Source organism: Microtus ochrogaster, chromosome 19, assembly GCF_000317375.1.
Source record: "Microtus ochrogaster isolate Prairie Vole_2 chromosome 19, MicOch1.0, whole genome shotgun sequence".
Classification (NCBI taxonomy): domain Eukaryota; kingdom Metazoa; phylum Chordata; class Mammalia; order Rodentia; family Cricetidae; genus Microtus; species Microtus ochrogaster.
The window spans coordinates 15,370,514-15,381,644 of NC_022021.1; positions in this window are offsets into that span (position 1 = coordinate 15,370,514).

Here is an 11,131-nt window from a genome sequence, read left to right on the forward strand (position 1 = left end):
AGCTGATGAGGGAGAGGGACTTGATCGGGGGAGGGGGAGGGAAATGGGAGGTGGTGGCGGGGAGGAGGGAGAAATCCTTAATAAATAAATAAATTAAAAAAAATAAAAATAAAAATCTATTCTCTTGCTATTCACCTGCAAGCTCTGTGGAACCCTGCAACACATCTTACTCCAATACTTAGGGGACCTAAGAGAGGACAGACCAAGAAATACTCCCAAGTACTCAGACAGCCACAACAAGGATTGGACCAAGACAACAAGACACTGCTGGACTCATTTGAAGGAAGAGATGGGTAGGCACCAAAGCAAAAATTTCTACAACTTTCTAAAAAGCAACATAGTAACACCAGAACCCAGTGGACATACAACAGGAAGAATTGATCTTCCTAACCTAGAAAAAGTAGAAGAAATTGACTTTAAATGTAACTTTATGAAAAAGATGGAGACCATCAAAGAAAGAAGTAAAAAACTCCCTTAAAGAAATGCAAGAGAAGACAAACAAAAAGTTGGAAGAAATTAATAAATCCCTCAAAGATACCCCAAAAAACAAAACAAAAAAAAAAGCAATCAAACAGGTGAAGGAAATAGTCCAAGACTTGAAGACTGAAGTAGAGATAATAAAGAAAACACAAACCGAGGGAATTCTGGATATGGAGAATCTGGGTAAACAAACAGGAACTACAGAGACAATTGTAACCAACAGAACACAAGAGATAAAAGAAAGAATCTCAGGCACTGAAGATACTATAGAGGAAATAGATTCATTGGTCAAAGAAAACATTAAATTCAACAAATTCTTAACACAAAACATTTAGGAAATCTGGGACACCATGAAAAGACCAAACCTAAGAATTATAGGGGTAGAAGAAAGAGAACTTCAGCTCAAATGCATAGGAAATATATTCAACAAAATTATAGAAGAAAACTTGCCCAACCTAAAGAAGGATATTCCTATGAAGGTACAAGAAGCTTACAGAACATCAAATAGACTGGATAAAAAAAAAATCCCTTTGCCATATAATAATCAAAACACAAAACATACAGAATAAAGGAAGAATATTAAGAACTGAAAAGGAAAAAGGTCAAGTAACATATAAGGTAAACCTATCAGGATTACAACTGACTTCTCAATGGAAACCATGAAAGCCAGAAGGTCCTGAATAGATGTGCTGCAAACATTAAGAGACCATGGATGCAAGCCCATACTACTATACCCAGCAAAGCTTTCTTTCACCATCGATGGAGAAAACAAGATATTCCACGACAAAAAAAAAACTGACTTAAACAATATGAGAACTTAGACAACAATGAGGATGCTAAGAAAGACTTACATACATCTAATCTATATGGGAAGTATAAAGTAGAAAAAGACAAGATTTCCTGAGTAAATTGGGAGCATGGAGACCTTGGGGGAGGGTTGAAGAGGGAAGGGGAAAGTCAAAGAGGGGAACAGAGAAAAATGTAGAGCTCAATAAAAATCAATTAAAAGAAAACCAATACGTATCCACAAACCCAGCCTTACAGAAAGTACTAGAAGGAAAACCTCAACCCAAGTAAGCTAACTACACCCACAATAACACAGACATCTGATAATCCCCCACCAGCATAACCCAAAGAAGGGAAACAGACAAACACTACTACCGAAAAATAACCAGAGTTAACAACCACTGGTCATCAATATCACCTAATTTAACTCATCTCCATTAATCTGTGTATCACCATAAGGTTGTGCCCTACCAGCAAAGTTTGAGCACATCCGTCTTCTGCTATAGCTCCATGGCTTTTCTCTGCCTCTGCCTCCTTTCTCCCAGCATCCATTTAGTTCTCCCTACCTAGCGCTGTTCCCCTATAGTTCTGCTATAGGCCCAAAGCAGCTCCTTTATTAACCAATGATGGAGGAAGGTCATTGGTTAAAAAATAAAGAAACTGCTTGGCCCTCATAAGTTAAAACATAGGTGGGAGGAGTAAACAGAATAGAATGCTGGGAGGAAGAGGAAGTGAGCTCAGAGGCCATTCTCCCCTCTCCCGGGCAGACACAATGAAGCAAGCTGCCAGGTCAGACATGCTGAATCTTTCCCAGTAAGACTGGTGCTACACAGATTACTAAAAATGGGTTAGGCAAAATACGAGAATTAGCCCGTAAGAGGCTAGAGCTAGTGGGCCAAGCAGTGTTTAAAAGAATACAGTTTGTATGTTGTTATTTCTGGTATAAAGCTAGCCGTGCGGGAGCAGGGTGGGAGGAAAAGCAGGTCTGCAGCTCCTCACAACAAACCAATGACATTCACAGCATACAGAGGGGAATCCCACATCGTTACTGTCAGAAGACAAACAAGGTGCCAGGAGGGCACAGCACAGGACAGGGCTGATGATCATTTCATTCTCATAAAGGACAATTTATCATAAATCATATCACTAAAAGTAAAATAAAAAACTGCACACCAGAACAACATCTTATTAGTATTTAATATATTGACTCAACAAACCATTAACAATTTTAACCTGATGACATAATCTTAAATTTTTGAGTATATATAGACCCATAGAATTGACTATTTCTTTCTCATGAACAGATGACAGATTCTTTTTTTCAGACTCCACAGACAGGTTGACCATAAATTAAAACACAAAACCTTGATAATTTTAAAAAGTAAAAATGATAGATTTCATTCTTTTACCATAAGAGAATAAAATGGCAAATTGGTAGCAGAAAATTCAACAAATAATTAGATATGTAAAATTTTAATAAAAATTATAGAAAAACTCTTTTTGGCACCAACTCCAAAATGACCAAAAAAATCAGTGGGCTGCCAAAAAAGACTGTAGGCACATTGGGTGATTTGCTACAGGAACTCTGCCTATGTGAACCCAAAGGACAAGGCCACTAGGAACATCGTTCAGAAAATAGAGGCCATTATCATCAGGGACATCTCTGAAGAAAGTGTTTTTGACACTTATGTGTGTCCCCAGTGTGGGTGACACTGCATTCCTGTGTAACCAATGACATTCAAGTCACGGTGCTCAGGAACAAGTTGTTATTGAAATCCCCACTGCAATTTACACCTGCTCTTGCTACCCCAAGACCTTCATCAAGGCCTATGCAAAGAACTGACTTCAAAAGACTGGAAGAAAAATCTTCATCTAGAAAAATTAAATTTTTTTAAGCTGTAAAATTGAAAGGACATTAAAAATCTATTAATTATACTCAATAGGTTATCATATATTACATTATTATGTAATATTATTATATACCTAGAAAATATAAGAAAAATGTGCTTGAGAAGGGTAACTGTGGGGGAAATTGAAGAGGGGCTGGAGGGGGCAGTGAAGACTGGACATAGTAAAAATAGGTTGTCTACATATATGCAATTATTAAAAATAAAAAACTGCAAAAAAATTACAAAGGCATTTGAATAGGGGGAAGTGTATTGCAAGGCATTTTCAGAAACTATAAGCATGCCTCTCTCTGAGTTTTTGAGGGTTTCATAACAAAGGGTTTTGGAATCTGCAATGTGAGAACATCAATTAAAGTCCTATCATTATGTTCATGTTTGGAAAGGGAAGGTGTTTACCAGCAGCTTTGTCATTTCCATGATGAGAACAACTTTCACTGTGAATATTAACTGGGACAATTGTACACTCTGAGATTCTTTGAAATGTCACCCTTGGCAGCACCTTGGAGATTTATATTTTAAACTAATTTGTGCACACAAAGTCCAAGCTTCAAGAGCATGTGGTCATTCAGGTTATTTATACACTTTAATACAAATCCATAATCGCAGTTATTCATATGATTATTTGAAGCCTCATAGTATAATCCTCTCATTTGACAGTGTAGTTTTCAGAGCCAGGAGTAAACATTAAAGACTCTCAGAGTTAATTTGAGTTCTGTCTATGTTATCACTCATGTAGTCCTTGAAGACTACAGTTTGTACAGCATGATCAGGATCTATGGGAAGAAAAATGTCATAGTGCTACTTTTAGACTGAACTAAATAAATCTGTAGGATTGTCCTCATAAGAAGACCATGTACCCTTCGGTAGGAACTCAGCTTTTAGATGCTGTATCTAATAGATCAGGACAACTTGACTCATCTTGTTTTTGGATGTGAGACTAAATGTTAAATGTTATCTTCATCTCAGTTCAAAATGATACCTTGTTCACAGCCATCCTTAGCTTCAGCAATGACTACATGAAAACCCATTTTGGAAAAACTAAATTGAACTAACATGGAAAATAGTATCTTGCTAATAGTGATTCAGCAAACAAATACTTTTCTGTTGATCTTCAGTTTTGTGTCTTTTCTCTTGATTTGGTCAGTGTTAAGATACAGTTGTCATAGTTGGGCATGGTGCTTCATGCTAGTGATCAAGTGATCCCAGCAAAGTCTGAGGCAGGAGTCACAAGTTCAAAACCACCCTGGACAACATAGACCACATCTCCAAATCTTTGGTAGTTTCTGCCTTCTTCTTTCCACTGCAGGTGTCACTCTACTCTTAATTTTTTTCACCTTAGCTTTTTTTCCTACTTCCCTTCGTGAAGTCCCTAACTTCTTTACATAATTTTAAAAATTGTTTTTTAAGTGGTTGAATAAGGAAAAGTTAAGCCTATTTATTTTCATTTTTTTTATAATCTAGAAATAAGATCAAATTAAGTCTTGTAACCCCAAATTACACTTAGAGTAAGCAATTTAAAAGAAAAAATCCATTTAATTTATAACATCAGGATAATAAAGCTAATCATGGGCACGTCAAAATTTTCACAAAGTAAGTTTTGCTTTGCTGTGCCTGTGTTTGTCTAGCTTTGTGATAACTATTGAAACCCAGCAGTTCAAATGCAGACCTAACAAACTGAATCGTTCACAACGTTTCATTCTGGTTTGGACTGAGACATGGTACAGTACTCTTGCCTCAAGGAGTGAAAGCTTTACTCAAATAATTAAACTAATTTGGCAATATATACTTGCATATCAATTTGTCCACCAGCTTCATCTACCAAATCATATGAGAAAGAACAGAACTTAAGTGTTAATATAATATTTGTAAAGAAGTGATGTATATTTTGTAAGAACATTGAATGTTCTATGCTGTGAGAATTAAGAAGTGATAAGACACTGGAAATACAATTAACATGAGGATACTTGCCACATTCCCTAGAAAAATTATTTTTCTATAATATTTTGTTCCATATGCCCATGAGAGGATGTCTAATAAATGCTTAAATTTCTACAAAAATGAAAAACAGAAAAATATTAAGCAGATTTTTTTATAAGAGAATGTATTTCATTTATTCTTTCCAATTAGATTTTAACAAAAATTTACAAAAGATCAATATACTTCATATAATATACCCAATACATTAAAAATTTATGTGTATGAGTGTTTTGCTTGCATGTGTGTTTGTGAACCATTCTGATTCAGTACCCTTGGAGACCATTGGATCCCCTGGAACTGGAGTTACATACGATTGTGAGCCACAACATGAGTGCTTGGAATCAAACCCAGATCCTTTGAAAGAGCAGCAGGTGCTCTTAACCATGGGGTCATCTCTCCATCCTCATGCATGCTTACTGTTGTATATTGTCAACATTTTCATACTGGCTGTCTTTGTGACTAATATACACTCAGTTTTCCTTCATGTCTCTTCATGACTTGATAGATTGTTTCTTTATAGCTCTAAATGATTGTGTATTGCCTGTATGGAACACAATTTACCCCATTCACCTAGTGAAGTAAATCCTGATTAGCTCCAAATTTTGGCAAGCATTAGTAAAACTCCTATAAACATTTATTGGGATATTTTGTGTTGACTTAAGTTTCATTTCCTTTGTGTAAACCCAAGGAATATAACAACTGGTTGTAAAAGTAGTTTTAGCTTTGTGTGATACTGCCAAACTGTCTTCCAGTGTTTATCACTTCACCTTGGCCCCATAAGGTATGAATGAGATGTCTTGCTGCTCTGAATCATAACTAACATTTGGCTTTGTGAGAATACTGGGATTTGGATAGATCTTCAATGCGTCTCATCCTGGCCTTAGTTTGCTTATTGCTGAAGCTGCCCTATGGCGTGGAATATCTTTTTATGGACTTATATTCCATGTGTATATTCCTTTTAGTGAGGTGACTGCTGACTTTTATTCCATTTTAAATTAAACAGCTTTCTATTTTCAGAATGTATTAATTGGATGAAGTAATGTGTCTCATTGTGACATTTACATGCACATGCATGATAATGTACTTTGGTCATCTCCAATCCTTCCAGTGATCTCTCTAATGTCCCCTTCCACATCCTCAATAGTCCCAGTTTTCCTTTCATGCCATGTTTTCTTGTTTAAACTTCACATATTGGGGAAAGGATGTGCTACTTCATAAGAGTCTGACTTGTCTTGTTACGCATGATGATCTCCAGTTCCATGGTTCCCTGCAAATGGCATGCTTTTGTTCTTCTTCATGACCGAATAAAAGGCCATCATGTACATGTGTCACTTCCTTTATCCACTCACTGATTGACAAGCACTAGCTGATGGGCTGGTTCTATAGCACAGCTCTTGTGACTGTTTCCACAGTAAAGAGAGATGTCTCAGTATCTCAAGGTAGGTGGCTGATGCTATCAGGTAAAGAGCCTGAAGCAGAGCAGCAGGACCAATGACTGTTTTAGTTTTAATGATTTTGTGAAGAACTTAAAGACTGATTTTCATAGCAAATCAGTTCTTCTCTCACCTCCAAAATAAACCATTTCTATAGCCTGTTGCTGTTTGTTTTCTTAGTGATAACTCTCACAAGTAGAGATAGAATGTCAATGTAGTTTTGATTTGCATTTCTCAGGTTAAGGTTGTTGAACTTTTTTTTTTTACATACTTCTTGGTTAAATGTACTTCTTTTGAGAAGTTTATTTGTCCATTTATTATTGAATTATTTGATTGTTTTTTTATTAGCTTTTGAGTTTCTGCTGTGTTTTGTTTCTTTTCCAGCAGCACTTATTAAAGAATACCCCTCCACACAAAATATTTTTGTTTGTTTGTTGTTGTTGTTGGTTTGGTGTGTGTGTGTGTGTGTGTGTGTGTGTGTGTGTGTGTGTGTGTATTGTAGACAGAGACTGCACATTCATTTCCCAGCTTCCCAGACCCAAATAATCACACAAAAACCATATTAATTATAGCACTGTTTGGCCTATTGACTAAGGCTCCTTATTAACTAATTCTTACATCTTAAATTAACCTATTTCTATTAATCTATGTATCACAGAAGGCTGTGGCCTATTGGTAAGTTACTGGGTACCTTTCTTCTTCAGCAGCTACATGGCATATCCATGACTCCTCCTTCTTTCTCCCTGAATTCAACTTAGTTTTCCCTGCCTAGCTCTATTCTGCCCTGCCACAGGCCAAAGGAGCTTCTTCATTAACCAATTGAAATGAAATATATTCACAGCATACAGTGGGGAATCCCACATCAGTGTGTGTGTGTGGGGGGGTATGCTACATGTATGTAGGTGTTAGCAGAGGCTAGAAAAGTGCATTGAAGTTCTTGGAGCTGGTGTTAAATGCAGTTGTGGCCAAACTAACAAGGGTATTCAGAATCAAACTTAGGTCCACTGGAAAAGTAAGAAAGACTCTGCTAACTGCTAAGCTATTTGTCCATCTCCCATGTTCCGTTTTACTGTTTACATATGGTATATAACTATGGCTCTGTAGTATAGTTGAAATCAGATATGGTGATGACAGTACTGCTTTTCTTCTTTAAGATTGCTTTGGCTGCATGAAGAACACATGCAGGTCTGTATTAATTTTAGCGGTTTGTGTTTTTTGTTTTCTGTTAAGAAAAACCTCATTAGAAGTTTTATAGATTGCACTGAATTTTCAGATGGCTTTTGGCTTTTCCTTTTCTTTCTCCACTCCTTCCTCCATCCCATCTTTCTTTCTTTCTTTCTTTCTTTCTTTCTTTCTTTCTTTCTTTCTTTCTTTCTTTCTTTCTTTCTTTCTTTCCATTCAATTATTTTCACTTACTTCTCTCCTCCCAATCCCCTCCCACTTCTACATATCCCTTCCTCCTTCTCCCACCCTGCTTGAGAGAGGGCAGGGAACCCTGCCCTGTGGGAAGTCCAAGCCCCCCCACCACATCCAGGTCTAGGGAGCTGTGCATCCAAATAGACTAGGGTCCCAAAAAGCTAGAACATGCCGTAAAAGCAAGTCCCAGTGCCTTTATTAATGGCTTCTCAGTCAGCCCCCATTGTCAGCCACAATCAGAGAGTCCAGTTTGATCACAAACTCATTCAGACCTGGTCCAGCTGGATTTGGTGAGCTCCCATTAAAACAGGCACACTGCCTCAGTTGGTGGACCAACCCCTCGCAGTCCTGACTTCTTTGCTCATTTTCTCCCTCCTTCTGCCTTTCAACTGGACCTTGGGAGCTCGGTCCGTTCCTCTGATGAGGGTCTCTGTCTCTATCTCCATCTGTTGCTGGACAAAGATTCCATGGTAATATTCGAGATAATCATCAGCATGATAGTGGAGCAAGGACCGTTCAGGTATCCTCTCCTCTGCTGTCCAAGGACCTAGCTGGGGACATCCCCGTGGACACCTGAGATCCCCTCTAGAGCCAAGTCTCTTGACAACCCTAACATGGATCCCTTAATGTAGGTATCTTCTTCCCTGCTCCTATATCCACCCTTCCTCCATCTCCACTCTCCCACTCCCCCAAGCTGTTGCCAGTCCTTCCCTTCTCCCTTCCCTCTTCCCCTCTCCCCTTTCTCCAATCTCACCCCACCCCTGCCCCCACCCCCATGCTCACAACTTTTGCTCGGCAATCTAGTTTGCTTCCAATTTCCAGGAGGATCTATAAATGTTTTTCTTTGGGTTCACCTTGTTATTTGGCTTCTCTGGGCTTGTGAACTATAGGCTTAATGACCTTGGTTTATGGCTAGAGTCCGCAAATGAGTGAGTACATACCACAAATAGATCCATATCTATCACCATGCACAAAACTCAAGTCCAAATGGATTAAAGACCTCAATATAAATCCAACCACATTGAACCTGATAGAAAAGAAAGTGGGAAGTAGTTTGCAACACATGGGCACAGAAGACCACTTCCTACATATAACCCCAGTAGCACAGACAATAAGGGTAACATTGAATAAATGGAGCCTCCTAAAACTAAGAAGCTTCTGTAAAGCAAAGGACACTGTCATTAAGACAAAAAGACATCCTACTGAATGGAAGAAGATCTTCACCAATTCCACATCAGACCAACGTCTGATCTGCAAGATATATAAAGAACTCAAGAAACTAGACTTTAAAATTCTAATTAACCCAATTAAAAAATGGGGCACTGAAATGAACAAAGAATTCTCAACAGAAGAAGTTCAAATGACCAAAAGACACTTAATGTCATGTTTAACTTTCTTAGTGATCAGGGAAATGCAAATCAAAACAACTTTGAGATACCATCTTAAATCTGTCAGAATGGCTAAAATTGAAACACCAATGATAGCCTTTGCTGGAAAGGATGTGGAGTAAGGGGAGCACTCATCCATTACTGGTGGGAATGCAAACTTGTGCAACCACTTTGGAAATCAGTGTGGTGGTTTCTCAGGAAATATGGGATCAACTTACCTCAGAATCTAGCAATACCACTCTTGGGAATATACCCAAGAGATGCCCAATCATACTACAAAAGCATTTGTTCTACTATGTTCATAGCAGCATTATTTGTAATAACCAGAACCTGGAAACAACCTAGATTCCCCTCAATGGAAGAATGGATAAAGAAAGTGTGGAATATATACATATTAGAGTACTACTCAGCGGTAAAAAAACAATGACATCTTGAATTTTGCATGCAAATGGATGGAAATAGAAAACACTATCCTGAGTGAGTTAACCCAAATTCACTCTTTCTTTCTTTCTTTCTTTCTTTCTTTCTTTCTTTCTTTCTTTCTTTCTTTCTGTCTGTCTGTCTGTCTGTCTGTCTTTCTTTCTTTCTTTCTTTCTTTCTTTCTTTCTTTCTTTCTTTCTTTCTTCCTTTCTAGGTTTGTCTTCCTGATTTGTTTTTCAGCAAGTTTGTTGTTGGTATATTGAAAAGCTTTGATTTTTGTATGCTTATTTTGTATCCTACTACTTTATTGAAAGTGGTTATCAGATCTAAGACTTACATGGTCAAGTTTTTAATTGTTTTGTTTGTTTATTTTGCTTTCTACCCCAGTCTAAGGTCATATCATCTGTGATCAGGGATAATTTGATTTCATTTTCTATTTGAATCCCTTAATCCACTCTAATTCTGTCTCATATCATATCATAATATTATTGCTACAATTCCAAACTCTGAATTACATATTAAGGGAGAGTGAATATTCTTTTTTTTTTCAAGACAAAGTTTCTCTGTGTAGCTTTAGAGAGCCTGTCTTGAAACTTGATTTGTAGATCAGACTGACTTTGGACTCACAGAGATTAGCCTGCCTCTGCCTCTGGCTCCTGAGTGCTGGGATTAAAAATGTGCTAGTCTGCCTCTTGTGTGTGTACTCAAAATTGCTATGCTGGGAAATGTTAGTTGTCACTTTGACACAGTCAGGAATCACTTGGGAGGCCATTGAGCACCATGTGCCTGTGAGGGATTAGCTTGACTGCTCTAATTGAGGTAGGAAGCCCTGTCCTCTGTGAGCAGTGCCATCCCCTGGCAGGGATCCTGGGGAAAGTAGGGAAAGAAAGTTGAGCAGCTGCCCACAAGCAACTTCCCCATCATGATGGACTGTTCCCTTGGCCTATATCAAGAATAAACCTTCCTCTCCCCACTTCGGCCTCACTGTCCTCTTTCGACTCAGCATCACACAGCCCAGCCTGTCTGGGCACTGGGTCGGAATTCTCAGGGCACCCAGGCGGGCGGGAGTTCCTTTGTTCCTATAGCCTGCCTGCATCAAGCAAAGTAGGCTCTTTGTTTACGAGCTAAGCATCCAGCAAGGAGACCTGATCTTTCAGCGCCAGAGGAGCCGACATTGGGGTGAGTGTTTGACCCCGCGGCGGCAGCCCGGGACAGGGAACTCAGAAGTTCCTCATCCCCCTATCCTTCCTGGGCTCTCTGCAGGGCCTCTACTCCCTGCATACTGCATCTTTCTCCCTATCTCACCCACCATTCATCCAGAACC